We start from the raw sequence: 18,180 nt of genomic DNA, 5'->3' as shown, positions 1-18,180 counted from the left end.
ACAAGAAAAACAAGAAAAACAAGAACAAGAACAACAACATCAACCAGAACAACAACAACATGAACAACAAGAACAACAACAGCAACAACAACAACAAGGACAACAAGAACAACAAGAACAAAAAGAACAACAAGAACAACGAGAACAACGAGAACAACGAGAACAACAACAACAACAACAACTAGAACAACAAGAACAACAAGAACACCAAGAACAACAAGAACAACAAGAACAACAAGAACAACAAGAACAACAAGAACAACAAGAACAACAAGAACAACAAGAACAACAAGAACAACAAGAACAACAAGAACAACAAGAACAACAAGAACAACAACAACATGAACAACAAGAACATCAATAATCAGAACAACAAGAACAACAACAGCAACAAGAGCAACAAGAGCAACAAGAGCAACAAGAGCAACAAGAGCAACAAGAACAACAAGAACAGCAAGATCAACAAGAACAACAAGAACAACAAGAACAACAAGAACAAGAACAGCAAGAACAACAAGAACAACAAGAACAACAAGAACAACAAGAACAACAAGAACAACAAGAACAACAAGAACAACAAGAACAACAAGAACAACAAGAACAAAAAGAACAACAAGAACAACGAGAACAACGAGAACAACGAGAACAACAACAACAACAACAACAACTAGAACAACAAGAACAACAAGAACACCAAGAACAACAAGAACAACAAGAACAACAAGAGCAACAAGAACAACAAGAACAACAAGAACAACAAGAACAACAAGAACAACAAGAACAACAAGAACAACAAGAGCAACAAGAACAACAAGAACAACAAGAACAACAAGAACAACAAGAACAACAAGAACAACAAGAACAACAAGAGCAACAAGAACAACAAGAACAACACGGACAACAACAACAACAACAACAGCAACAACAACAACAACAAGAACATCAAGAACAACAAGAGCAACAAGAACAAGAACAGCAAGAACAACAACAACAAGAAGAACAACAAAAACGAGAACAACAACAACAACAAGAACAACAAGAACAACAACAACAACAGGAACGACAAGAACAACAAGAACAACAAGAACAACAAGAACAACAAGAGCAACAAGAACAGCAAGAACAACAACAACAACAACAACAGGAACAACAACAGCAAGAACAACAAGAACAACAAGAACAACAAGAGCAACAAGAACAACAAGAACAAGAACAACATCATCTACCAGAACCACAACAACATGAACAGCAAGAACAAGAACAACAACAACAACAACAAGAACAACGGGAACAACAACAGCAAGAACAACAAGGACAAAAAGAATAACAAGAACAACAAGAACAACAAGAACAACAAGAACAACAAGAGCAACAAGACCAACAAGAGCAACAAGAACAACAAGAACAACAAGAACAACAAGAACAACAAGAACAACAAGAACAACAAGAACAACAAGAACAACAAGAACAACAAGAACAACAAGAACAACAAGAACAACAAGAACAACAAGAACAACAAGAACAACAAGAACAACAAGAACAACGAGAACAACAAGAGCAACAAGACCAACAAGAGCAACAAGAACAACAAGAACAGAAAGAACAACAAGGACAACAAGAACGAGAACAGCAAGAGCAACAACAACAAGAACCACATGAACAACAACAACAAGAACAACAAGAACAACAACAACAACTGGAACAACAAGAACCACAACGACAAGAACAACAACAACAAGAACAACAAAAACAAGAACAACAAGAACAACAACAACAAGAACAACAAGAGCAACAAGAACAACAAGAGCAACAAGAACAACAAGCACAACAAGAACAACAAGGACAACAACAACAAGAACAACAAGGACAACAACAACAACAAGGACAACTAGAACAACAACAAGAAGAACAACAAGAACAACAAGAACAACAAGAACAACAAGAACAACATGAACAGCAAAAACAACAAGAACAACAAGAACAACAAGAACAACAAGAACAACAAGAACAACAAGAACAACATGAACAGCAAAAACAACAAGAACAACAAGAACAACAACAAGATCAACAAGAACAAGTACAACAAGATCAACAAGAACAACAAGAACAAGTACGTCAAGATCAACAAGAACAACAGCAACATGAACAACAAGAAAAACAAGAACAACAAGAACAACAAGAACAACAAGAACAACAAGAACAACAAGAGCAACAAGAACAACAAGAGCAACAAGAACAACAAGAACAACAAGAACAACAAGAACAACAAGAACAACAAGAACAACAAGGACAACAACAACAATAACAACAACAAGAGCAACAAGAACAGCGAGAGCAACAACAAGAACAACAAGAACAACAAGAACAACAACAACATGAACAACAAGAACAACAACAGCAACAAGAGCAACAAAAGCAACAAGAGCAACAAGAACGACAAGAACAACAAGAACAACAAGATCAACAAGAGCAACAAGAGCAACAAGAACAACAAGAACAACAAGAACAACAAGAACAACAAGATCAACAAGAGCAACAAGAGCAACAAGAACAACAAGAACAACAAGAACAACAAGAACAACAAGAACGGCAAGGACAACAACAACAACAACAACAACAACAAGAACAGAAAGAACAACAAGGACAACAAGAACAAGAACAGCAAGAGCAACAACAACAAGAACCACATGAACAACAACAACAAGAACAACAAGAACAACAACAACAACACGAACAACAAGAACCACAACGACAAGAACAACAACATCAAGCACAACAAAAACAAGAACAACAAGAACAACAACAAGAACAACAAGAGCAACAAGAGCAACAACAACAACAAGATCAACAAGAACAACAAGAACAACAAGAACAACAAGGACAACAAGGACAACAACAACAACGAGGACAACTAGAACAACAACAAGAAGAACAACAAGAACAACATGAACAGCAAAAACAACAAGAACAACAAGAACAACAAGAACAACAAGAACAACAAGAACAACAAGAACAACAAGAACAACAAGAACAACAAGAACATCAAGAACAACAAGAACAACAACAACAACAACAACAATAACAACAACAAGAACAACAAGAACAAGAAGAACAAGAAGAACAACAAGAACAACAAGAGCAACAAGAACAACAAGAACAACAAGAACAACCGGAACAACAAGAACAACAAGAACAAGAACAACAAGAACAACAACAAGAACAACAACAACAACAACAAGAACAACAAAAACAACAAGAACAACAAGAACAACAAGAACAACAAGAACAACAAGAACAACAAGAACAACAAGAACAACAAGAACAACAAGAACAACAAGAACAACAAGAACAACAAGAACAACAAGAACAACAAGAACAACAAGAACAACAAGAACAACAAGAACAACAAGAACAACAAGAACAACAAGAACAACAAGAACAACAAGAACAACAAGAACAACAAGAACAACAAGAACAACAAGAACAACAAGAACAACAAGAACAACAAGAACAACAAGAACAACAAGAACAACAAGAACAACAAGAACAACAAGAACAACAAGAACAACAAGAACAACAAGAACAACAAGAACAACAAGAACAACAAGAACAACAAGGACAACAACAACAACAACAACAACAAGAACATCAAGAACAACATGACCAGCAAGAACAACAAGAACAACAAGAACAAGAACAACAAGAACAACAGGAACAACAAGAACAACAAGAACAACAAGAACAACCAGAACAACAACAACAAGGACAACTAGAACAACAACAAGAAGAACAACAAGAACAACATTAACAACAAGAACAACAAGAACAACAAGATCAACAAGAACAACAAGAACAACAAGAACAACAAGAACAACAAGAACAACAAGAACAACAAGAACAACAAGGACAACAAGAACAACAAGAACAACAAGAACAACAAGAACAACAAGAACAACGAGAACAACGAGAACAACGAGAACAACGAGAACAACGAGAACAACGAGAACAACGAGAACAACGAGAACCACAAGAACAACAAGAACAACAAGAACAACAAGAACACCAAGAACAACAAGAGCAACAAGAACAACAAGAGCAACAAGAGCAACAAGAACAACAAGATCAACAAGAACAACAAGAACAACAAGAACAACAAGAACAAGAACAGCAAGAAAAACAACAAAAACAACAACAAAAATAAGAACAACAACAACAACAACAAGAACAACAACATGAACAACCGGAACAACAAGAACAACCACAACAACAACAAGAACAACTAGAACAACAACAACAAGAACAACAAGAACAACAAGAACAACTAGAACAACAAGGACAACAAGACAACATGAACAGCAAGAACAACAAGAACAACAACAACAAGGACAACTAGAACTACAAGAACAACAAGAACAACAAGAACAACGAGAACAACGAGAACAACGAGAACAACGAGAACAACGAGAACAACGAGAACAACGAGAACAACGAGAACAACGAGAACAACGAGAACAACGAGAACAACAAGAACAACCAGAACAGCAACAAGAACAACCAGAACAGCAAGAAGAACAACCAGAACAGCAAGAAGAACAACAAGAACAACAAGAACAACAAGAACAACAAGAACAACAAGAACAACAAGATCAACAAAAACAACAAGAACAACAAGAACAACAAGAACAACAAGAACAACAAGAACACCAAGAACAACAAGAACAACAAGAACGTCAAGAACAACAAGATCAACAAGACCAAGAACAACAACAACAACAACAACAAGAACAACAACAACAACAAGAACAACAAGAACAACAAGAACAACAAGAACAACAAGGACAACAACAACAACAACAACAACAACAACAACAACAAGAACAACAAGAACAACATGAACAGAAAGAACAACAAGAACAACATGAACAGAAAGAACAGCAAGAACAACAAGAACAACAAGAACAACAAGAACAACAAGAACAAGAACAGGAAGAACAACAACAACAAGAAGAACAACAAAAACAAGAGCTACAACAAGAACAACACGAACAACAACAAGAACAACAACAACAACAACACGAACAACAACAAGAACAACAACAATAACAAGAACAACAAGAACAACAAGAACAACAAGAACAACAAGAACAACAAGATCAACAAGAACAACAAGAACAACAAGAAGGAGAACAAGAACAACAAGAACAACAAGAAGAACAACAAGAACACCAACAAGAACAACAACAACAACAACTAGAACAACAAGAACAACAAGAACATCAAGAACAACAAGAACAACAAGAACAACAAGATCAACAACAACATGAACAACAAGAACATCAACAACCAGAACAACAAGAACAACAACAGCAACAAGAGCAACAAAAGCAACAAGAGCAACAAGAACGACAAGAGCAACAAGAACAACAAGATCAACAAGAGCAACAAGAGCAACAAGAACAACAAGAACAACAAGAACAACAAGAACAACAAGAACAACAAGAACAAGAACAGCAAGAAATACAACAAAAACAACAACAAAAATAAGAACAACAACAACAACAAGAACAACAACATGATCAACCGGAACAACAAGAACAACAAGAACAACCAGAACAACAACAACAAGAACAACTAGAACAACAACAACAAGAACAGCAAGAACAACAAGAACAGCAAGAACAACTAGAACAACAAGGACAACGAGACAACATGAACAGCAAGAACAACAAGAACAACAAGAACAACAAGAACAACAAGAACAACCAGAACAACAACAACAAGGACCACTAGAACAACAACAAGAAGAACAACAAGAACAACATGAACAACAAGAACAACAAGAACAACAAGAACAACAAGAACAACAAGAACAACAAGAACAACAAGAACAACAAGAACAACAAGAACAACAAGAACAACAAGAACAACAAGAACAACAAGAACAACAAGAACAACAAGAACAACAAGAGCAACAAGAACAACAAGAACAACAAGAACAACAAGAACAGCAAGAGCAACAACAACAAGAACCACATGAACAACAACAACAAGAACAACAAGAACAACAGCAACAACAGGAACAACAAGAACCACAACGACAAGAACAACAACATCAAGCACAACAAAAACAAGAACAACAAGAACAACAACAAGAACAACAAGAGCAACAAGAACAACAAGAGCAACAAGAGCAACAACAACAACAAGATCAACAAGAACAACAAGAACAACAAGAACAACAAGGACAACAAGGACAACAACAACAACAACAACAACAACAACAAGAACAACAAGAACAACATGACCAGCAAGAACAACAAGAACAACAAGAACAAGAACAGCAAGAAAAACAACAACAACGACAACAAAAATAAGAACAACAACAACAACAAGAACAACAACATGAACAACCGGAACAACAAGAACAACAAGAACAACCAGAACAACAACAACAAGAACAACTACCACAACAACAACAAGAACAACAAGAACAACTAGAACAACAAGGACAACAAGACAACATGAACAGCAAGAACAACAAGAACAAGAACAACAAGAACAACCTGAACAACAACAACAAGGACAACTAGAACAACAACAAGAAGAACAACAAGAACAACAAGAACAACAAGAACAACAAGAACAACAAGAACAACAAGAACAACAAGAACAACAAGAACAACAAGAACAACAAGAACAACAAGAACAACAAGAACAACAAGAACAACAAGGACAACAAGGACAACAACAACAACAACAACAACAACAACAACAAGAACAACAAGAACAACATGACCAGCAAGAACAACAAGAACAACAAGAACAAGAACAGCAAGAAAAACAACAACAACGACAACAAAAATAAGAACAACAACAACAACAAGAACAACAACATGAACAACCGGAACAACAAGAACAACAAGAACAACCAGAACAACAACAACAAGAACAACTAGCACAACAACAACAAGAACAACAAGAACAACTAGAACAACAAGGACAACAAGACAACATGAACAGCAAGAACAACAAGAACAAGAACAACGAGAACAACAGGAACAACAAGAACAGAAAGAACAACAAGAACAACAAGAACGAGAACAGCAAGAGCAACAACAACAAGAACCACATGAACAACAACAACAAGAACAACAAGAACAACAACAACAACAGGAACAACAAGAACCACAACGACAAGAACAACAACAACAAGAACAACAAAAACAAGAACAACAAGAACAACAACAAGAACAACAAGAGCAACAAGAACAACAAGAGCAACAAGAACAATAAGCACAACAAGAACAACAAGGACGACAACAACAAGAACAACAAGGACAACAACAACAACAAGGACAACTAGAACAACAACAAGAAGAACAACAAGAACAACAAGAACAACAAGAACAACAAGGACAACAAGAACAACAAGAACAACAAGAACAACAAGAACAACAAGAACAACAAGAACAACAAGAACAACAAGAACAACAAGAACAACAAGAACAACAAGGACAACAACAACAACAACAACAAGAACAACAAAAACAACATGACCAGCAAGAACAACAAGAACAACAAGAACAAGAACAGCAAGAAAAACAACAAAAACAACAACAAAAATAAGAACAACAACAACAACAAGAACAACAACATGAACAACCGGAACAACAAGAACAACAAGAACAACCAGAACAACAACAACAAGAACAACTAGAACAACAACAACAAGAACAACAAGAACAACAAGAACAACTAGAACAACAAGGACAACAAGACAACATGAACAGCAAGAACAACAAGAACAACAAGAACCACCGGAACAACAAGAACAACAAGAACAACAAGAACAACCAGAACAACAACAACAAGGACAACTAGAACAACAACAAGAAGAACAACAAGAACAACATGAACAACAAGAACAACAAGAACAACAAGAACAACAAGAACAACAAGAACAACAAGAACAACAAGAACAACAAGAACAACAAGAACAACAAGAACAACAAGAACAACAAGAGCAACAAGAGCAACAATAACAACAAGAACAACAAGAACAACAAGAACAACAAGAACAACAAGAACAACAAGAACAACAAGAACAACAAGAACAACGAGAACAACGAGAACAACGAGAACAACGAGAACAACGAGAACAACGAGAACAACGAGAACAACGAGAACAACGAGAACAACGAGAACAACGAGAACAACAATAATAACAAGAACAACAAGAACAACAAGAACAAGAACAACAACATCTACCAGAACCACAACAACATGAACAGCAAGAACAAGAACAACAACAACAACAAGAACAACAACAACAAGAGCAACGTGAACAACAACAGCAAGAACAACAAGGACAGAAAGAATAACAAGAACAAGAAGAACAACAAGAAGAACAAGTGCAACAAGAGCAACAAGAACAACAAGAACAACAAGAACAACAAGAGCAACAAGAGCAAGAACAACAACATCAACCAGAACAACAACAACATGAACAACAAGAACAACAACAGCAACAACAGCAACAAGGACAACAAGAGCAACAAGAACAACAAGAACAAGAACAACCACATCTACCAGAACCACAACAACATGAACAGCAAGAACAAGAACAACAACAACAACAACAAGAACAGCAACAACAAGAACAACGTGAACAACAACAGCAAGAACAACAAGGACAAAAAGAATAACAAGAACAAGAAGAACAACAAGAAGAACAAGAGCAACAAGAACAACAAGAACAACAAGAACAACAACAACAACAAGGAAAGCAAGAACAAGAACAACAACATCAACCAGAACAACAACAACATGAACAACAAGAACAACAACAGCAACAACAACAACAAGGACAACAAGAACAACAAGAACAAAAAGAACAACAAGAACAACGAGAACAACGAGAACAACAACAAGAACAACAACAACAACAACAACAACAACAACTAGAACAACAAGAACAACAAGAACGCCAAGAACAACAAGAACAACAAGAACAACAAGAACAACAAGAACAACAAGAACATCAAGAACAACAAGAACAACAAGTCCAAGAACAACAACAACAACAACAACAAGAACAAAAAGAACAACAACAACATAAACAACAAGAACATCGACAACCAGAACAACAACAGCAACAACAGCAACAAGAGCAACAAGAGCAACAAGAGCAACAAGAGCAACAAGAGCAACAAGAACAACATGAACAACAAGAACAAGAACAACAACAACAACAACAACTAGAACAACAAGAACAACAAGAACACCAAGAACAACAAGAACAACAAGATCAACAAGAACAACAAGAACAACAACAAGAACAACAAGAAGAACAACAAGAACAACAACAAGAACAACAACAACAACAACTAGAACAACAAGAACAACAAGAGCAACAAGAGCAACAAGAGCAACAAGAGCAACAAGAACAACAAGAACAACAAGAACAACAAGAACAAGAACAGCAAGAAAAACAACAAAAACAACAACAAAAATAAGAACAACAACAACAACAAGAACAACAACATGAACAACCGGAACAACAAGAACAACCAGAACAACAACAACAAGAACAACTAGAACAACAACAACAAGAACAACAAGAACAACAAGAACAACAAGAACAACTAGAACAACAAGGACAACAAGACAACATGAACCGCAAGAACAACAAGAACAACAACAACAAGGACAACTAGAACAACAAGAACAACAAGAACAACAAGAACAACGAGAACAACGAGAACAACGAGAACAACGAGAACAACGAGAACAACGAGAACAACGAGAACAACGAGAACAACGAGAACAACGAGAACAACAAGAACAACCAGAACTGCAACAAGAACAACCAGAACAGCAAGAAGAACAACCAGAACAGCAAGAAGAACAACAAGAACAACAAGATCAACAAGAACAACAAGAACAACAAGAACAACAAGAACAACAAGAACAACAAGAACAACAAGATCAACAAAAACAACAAGAACAACAAGAACAACAAGAACAACAAGAACAACAAGAACAACAAGAACACCAAGAACAACAAGAACAACAAGAACGACAAGAACAACAAGATCAACAAGACCAAGAACAACAACAACAACAACAAGAACAACAACAACAACAAGAACAACAAGAACAACAAGAACAACAAGAACAACAAGAACAACAAGAACAACAAGAACAACAAGAACAACAAGGACAACAACAACAACAACAAGAACAACAAGAACAACATGAACAGAAAGAACAGCAAGAACAACAAGAACAACAAGAACAACAAGAACAACAAGAACAACAAGAACAAAAACAGGAAGAACAACAACAACAACAAGAACAACAAAAACAAGAACAACAACAAGAACAACACGAACAACAACAAGAACAACAACAAGAACAACACGAACAACAACAAGAACAACAACAACAACAAGAACAACAAGAGCAACAAGAACAACAAGAACAACAAGCACAACAAGAACAACAAGAGCATCAAGAACAACAAGAACCAGAACAACAACATCTACCAGAACCACAACAACATGAACAGCAAGAACAAGAACAACAACAACAACAACAAGAACAACAACAACAAGAACAACGTGAACAACAACAGCAAGAACAACAAGGACAAAAAGAATAACAAGAACAAGAAGAACAACAAGAAGAACAAGAGCAACAAGAGCAACAAGAACAACAAGAACAACAAGAACAACAAGAAAAACAAGAACAAGAACAACAACATCAACCAGAACAACAACAACATGAACAACAAGAACAACAACAGCAACAACAACAACAAGGACAACAAGAACAACAAGAACAAAAAGAACAACAAGAACAACATGAACAACAAGAACAACAAGGACAACAACAACAACAACAAGAACAACAAGAACAACATGAACAGAAAGAACAGCAAGAACAACAAGAACAACAAGAACAACAAGAACAACAAGAACAAGAACAGGAAGAACAACAACAACAAGAAGAACAACACAAACAAGAACAACAACAAGAACAACACGAACAACAACAAGAACAACACGAACAACAACAAGAACAACAACAACAACAAGAACAACAAGAACAACAAGAACAACAAGAACAACATGAACAGAAAGAACAGCAAGAACAACAAGGACAAAAAGAATAACAAGAACAAGAAGAACAACAAGAAGAACAAGAGCAACAAGAGCAACAAGAACAACAAGAACAACAAGAACAACAAGAAAAACAAGAACAAGAACAACAACATCAACCAGAACAACAACAACATGAACAACAAGAACAACAACAGCAACAACAGCAACAAGGACAACAAGAACAACAAGAACAAAAAGAACAACAAGAACAACGAGAACAACGAGAACAACGAGAACAACGAGAACAACAACAAGAACAACAACAACAACAACAACAACAACAACTAGAACAACAAGAACAACAAGAACAACAAGGACAACAAGAACAACAAGAACAACAAGAACAACAAGATCATCAAGAACAACAAGAACAACAAGACCAAGAACAACAACAACAACAACAACAACAAAAAGAACAACAACAACATAAACAACAAGAACATCAACAACCAGAACAACAACAGCAACAACAGCAACAAGAGCAACAAGAGCAACAAGAACACCAAGAACAACAAGAACAACAAGATCAACAAGAACAACAAGAACAACAAGAAGGAGAACAAGAACAACAAGAACAACAAGAAGAACAACAAGAACACCAACAAGAACAACAACAACAACAACTAGAACAACAAGAACAACAAGAACACCAAGAACAACAAGATCAACAACAACGTGAACAACAAGAACATCAACAACCAGAACAACAAGAACAACAACAGCAACAAGAGCAACAAAAGCAACAAGAGCAACAAGAACGACAAGAACAACAAGAACAACAAGATCAACAAGAGCAACAAGAGCAACAAGAACAACAAGAATAACAAGAACAACAAGAACAACAAGAACAACAAGAACAAGAACAGCAAGAAAAACAACAAAAATAAGAAGAACAACAACAACAAGAACAACAACATGAACAACCGGAACAACAAGAACAACAAGAACAACAAGATCAACAAAAACAACAAGAACAACAAGAACAACAAGAACAACAAGAACAACAAGAACAACAAGAACAACAAGAACATCAAGAACAACAAGAACAACAAGAACAACAAGAACAACAAGATCAACAAAAACAACAACTACAACAAGAACAGCAAGAACAACAACAACAAGAACAACGGGAACAACAACAGCAAGAGCAACAAGGACAAAAAGAATAACAAGAACAAGAAGAACAACAAGAACAACAAGAGCAACAAGAGCAACAAGAGCAACAAGAGCAACAAGAGCAACAAGAGCAACAAGAGCAACAAGAGCAACAAGAACAACAAGAACAACAAGAACAACAACAACAACAACAACTAGAACAACAAGAACAACAAGAACACCAAGAACAACAAGAACAACAAGATCAACAAGAACAACAAGAACATCAAGAACAACAACAACATGAACAACAAGAACATCAACTACCAGAACAACAAGAACAACAACAACAACAACAACTAGAACAACAAGAACAACAAGAACACCAAGAACAACAAGGACAACAACAACAACAACAAGAACAACAAGAACAACATGAACAGAAAGAACAGCAAGAACAACAAGAACAACAAGAACAACAAGAACAACAAGAACAACAAGAACAACAAGAACAACAAGAACAAGAACAGGAAGAACAACAACAACAACAAGAACAACAAAAACAAGAACAACAACAAGAACAACACGAACAACAACAAGAACGACAACAACAACAAGAACAAGAACAACAAGAACAACAAGAACAACAAGAACAACAAGAACAACAAGAACAACAAGAACAACAAGAACAACAAGAACAACAAGAGCAACAAGAACAAGAACAGCAAGAACAACAACAACAAGAACAGCAAGAACAACAACAACAACAACAACAACAAGAACAACAGGAACAACAACAGCAAGAACAACAAGAACAACAAGAAAAACATGAGCAACAAGAACAACAATCACAAGAACAACAACATCTACCAGAACCACAACAACATGAACAACAAGAACAAGAACAACAACAACAACAACAAGAACAACAACAACAAGAACAACGGGAACAACAACAGCAAGAACAACAAGGACAAAAAGAATAACAAGAACAAGAAGAACAACAAGAACAACAAGAGCAACAAGAGCAACAAGAGCAACAATAACAACAAGAACAACAAGAACAACAAGAACAACAAGAACAACAAGAACAACAAGAACAACAAGGAAAACAAGAACAAGAACAACAACATCAACCAGAACAACAACAACATGAACAACAAGAACAACAACAGCAACAACAACAACAAGGACAACAAGAACAACAAGAACAAAAAGAACAACAAGAACAACGAGAACAACGAGAACAACGAGATCAACGAGAACAACAACAAGAACAACAAGAACAACAAGAACAACAAGAACATCAAGAACAACAAGAACAACAAGAACAACAAGAACAACAAGAACAACAAGATCAACAAAAACAACAACTACAACAAGAACAGCAAGAACAACAACAACAAGAACAACGGGAACAACAACAGCAAGAGCAACAAGGACAAAAAGAATAACAAGAACAAGAAGAACAACAAGAACAACAAGAGCAACAAGAACAACAAGAACAACAAGAACAACAAGAACAACAAGAAAAACAAGAAAAACAAGAACAAGAACAACAACATCAACCAGAACAACAACAACATGAACAACAAGAACAACAACAGCAACAACAACAACAAGGACAACAAGAACAACAAGAACAAAAAGAACAACAAGAACAACGAGAACAACGAGAACAACGAGAACAACAACAACAACAACAACAACAACAACAACTAGAACAACAAGAACAACAAGAACAACAAGAACGTCAAGAACAACAAGATCAACAAGACCAAGAACAACAACAACAACAACAAAAAGAACAACAACAACATGAACAACAAGAACATCAACAACCAGGACAACAACAGCAACAAGAGCAACAAGAGCAACAAGAGCAACAAGAGCAACAAGAGCAACAAGAGCAACAAGAGCAACAAGAGCAACAAGAGCAACAAGAGCAACAAGAACAACAAGAACAACAAGAACAACAACAACAACAACAACTAGAACAACAAGAACAACAAGAACACCAAGAACAACAAGAACAACAAGATCAACAAGAACAACAAGAACATCAAGAACAACAACAACATGAACAACATGAACATCAACTACCAGAACAACAAGAACAACAACAACAACAACAACTAGAACAACAAGAACAACAAGAACAACAAGAACACCAAGAACAACAAGGACAACAACAACAACAACAAGAACAACAAGAACAACATGAACAGAAAGAACAGCAAGAACAACAAGAACAACAAGAACAACAAGAACAACAAGAACAACAAGAACAACAAGAACAACAAGAACAACAAGAACAAGAACAGGAAGAACAACAACAACAACAAGAACAACAAAAACAAGAACAACAACAAGAACAACACGAACAACAACAAGAACAACAACAACAACAAGAACAACAAGAACAACAAGAACAACAAGAACAACAAGAACAACAAGAACAACAACAACAACAAGAACAACAAGAACAACAAGAACAACAAGAACAACAAGAACAACAAGAACAACAAGAACAACAAGAGCAACAAGAACAAGAACAGCAAGAACAACAACAACAAGAACAGCAAGAACAACAACAACAACAACAACAACAACAAGAACAACAGGAACAACAACAGCAAGAACAACAAGAACAACAAGAAAAACATGAGCAACAAGAACAACAATCACAAGAACAACAACATCTACCAGAACCACAACAACATGAACAACAAGAACAAGAACAACAACAACAACAACAAGAACAACAACAACAAGAACAACGGGAACAACAACAGCAAGAACAACAAGGACAAAAAGAATAACAAGAACAAGAAGAACAACAAGAACAACAAGAGCAACAAGAGCAACAATAACAACAAGAACAACAAGAACAACAAGAACAACAAGAACAACAAGAACAACAAGAACAACAAGGAAAACAAGAACAAGAACAACAACATCAACCAGAACAACAACAACATGAACAACAAGAACAACAACAGCAACAACAACAACAAGGACAACAAGAACAACAAGAACAAAAAGAACAACAAGAACAACGAGAACAACGAGAACAACGAGATCAACGAGAACAACAACAAGAACAACAACAACAACAACAACAACAACAACTAGAACAACAAGAAAAACAAGAACACCAAGAACAACAAGAACAACAAGAACAACGAGAACATCAAGAACAACAACAACATGAACAACAAGAGCATCAACAACCAGAACAACAACAACAACAACATCAACAAGAACAAAAAGAACAACAACAACATGAACAACAAGAACATCAACAACCAGAACAACAAGAACAACAACAGCAACAACAGCAACAAGAGCAACAAGAGCAACAAGAGCAACAAGAGCAACAAGAGCAACAAGAACAACAAGAACAACAACGACAACAAGAACAACAAGAACATCAAGAACAACAAGAACAACAACAACATGAACAACAAGAACATCAACAACCAGAACAACAAGAACAACAAGAACAACAAGAACAACAAGAACAACAAGAACAACAACAACATGAACAACAAGAACATCAACAATCAGAACAACAAGAACAACAACAGCAACAAGAGCAACAAGAGCAACAAGAGCAACAAGAGCAACAAGAGCAACAAGAGCAACAAGAGCAACAAGAGCAACAAGAGCAACAAGAACAACAAGAACAACAAGATCAACAAGAACAACAAGAACAACAAGAACCACAAGAACAACAAGAACAAGAACAGCAAGAACAACAACAAGAACAACAAGAACAACAAGAACAACAAGAACAACAAGAACAACAAGAACAACAAGAATAACAAGAACAACAAGAACAACAAGAAGAACAAGAACAACAAGGACAACAACAACAACAACAACAAGAACAACAAGAACAACATGAACAGCAAGTACAGCAAGAACAACAAGAGCAACAAGAACAACAAGAACAACAAGAACAACAAGAACAACAAGAACAACAAGAACAACAAGGACAACAACAACAACAACAAGAACAACAAGAACAACATGAACAGAAAGAACAGCAAGAACAACAAGAACAACAAGAACAACAAGAACAACAAGAACAACAAGAACAACAAGAACAAGAACAGGAAGAACAACAACAACAACAAGAGCAACAAAAACAAGAACAACAACAAGAACAACACGAACAACAACAAGAACAACAAGAACAACAAGAGCAACAAGAACAAGAACAGCAAGAACAACAACAACAAGAACAGCAACAACAACAACAACAACAACAACAACAAGAACAACAGGAACAACAACAGCAAGAACAACAAGAACAACAAGAACAACATGAGCAACAAGAACAACAAGAACAAGAACAACAACATCTACCAGAACCACAACAACACGAACAACAAGAACAAGAACAACAACAACAACAAGAACAACAACAACAAGAACAACGGGAACAACAAGAACATCAAGAACAACAACAACATGAACAACAAGAGCATCAACAACCAGAACAACAACAACAACAACATCAACAAGAACAAAAAGAACAACAACAACATGAACAACAAGAACATCAACAACCAGAACAACAAGAACAACAACAGCAACAAGAGCAACAAGAGCAACAAGAGCAACAAGAGCAACAAGAGCAACAAGAGCAACAAGAGCAACAAGAGCAACAAGAGCAACAAGAACAAAAAGAACAACAACGACAACGAGAACAACAAGAACATCAAGAACAACAAGAACAACAACAACATGAACAACAAGAACAACAAGAACAACAAGAACAACAAGAACAACAAGAACAACAAGAACAACAAGAACAACAAGAACAACAAGAACAACAAGAACAACAAGAACAACAAGAACAACAAGAACAACAAGAACAACAAGAACAACAAGAACAACAAGAACAACAAGAACAACAAGAACAACAAGAACAACAAGAACAACATGAACAACAAGAACAACAAGAACAACAAGAACAACAAGAACAACAAGAACAACAAGAACAACAAGAACAACAAGAACAACCAGAACAACAAGAACAACAAGAACAACAAGAACAACAAGAACAACAAGAACAACAAGAACAACAAGAACAACAAGATCAACAAGAACAACAAGAACAACAAGAACAACAAGAACAACAAGAACAACAAGAACAACAAGAACAACAAGAACAACAAGAACAACAAGAACAACAAGAACAACAAGAACAACAAGAACAACAAGAACAACAAGAACAACAAGAACAACAAGAACATCAACAACCAGAACAACAAGAACAACAACAGCAACAAGAGCAACAAGAGCAACAAGAGCAACAAGAGCAACAAGAACAACAAGAACAACAACGACAACAAGAACAACAAGAACATCAAGAACAACAAGAACAACAACAACATGAACAACAAGAACATCAACAACCAGAACAGCAAGAACAAAAACAACAACAAGGACAACAAAAACAAGAACAACATCAACAACAAGAACAACACGAACAACAAGAACAACAAGAACAACAAGAACAACAAGAACAACAAGAACAAGAACAGCAAGAACAACAAGAACAACAAGAACAACAAGAACAACAAGAACAACAAGAACAACAAGAACAACAAGAACAACAAGAACAACAAGAACAACAAGAGCAACAAGAACAACAAGAACAACAAGGACAACAACAACAACAACAGCAACAACAACAACAACAAGAACATCAAGAACAACAAGAGCAACAAGAACAAGAACAGCAAGAACACAAACAACAACAACAAGAAGAACAACAAAAACAAGAACAACAACAACAACAAGAACAACAAGAACAACAACAACAACAGTAACGACAAGAACAACAAGAACAACAAGAACAACAAGAGCAACAAGAACAGCAAGAACAACAACAACAACAACAACA

Source organism: Megalopta genalis, unplaced genomic scaffold, assembly GCF_051020955.1.
Source record: "Megalopta genalis isolate 19385.01 unplaced genomic scaffold, iyMegGena1_principal scaffold0031, whole genome shotgun sequence".
NCBI lineage: Eukaryota > Metazoa > Arthropoda > Insecta > Hymenoptera > Halictidae > Megalopta > Megalopta genalis.
This window is presented reverse-complemented; position numbering follows the sequence as displayed.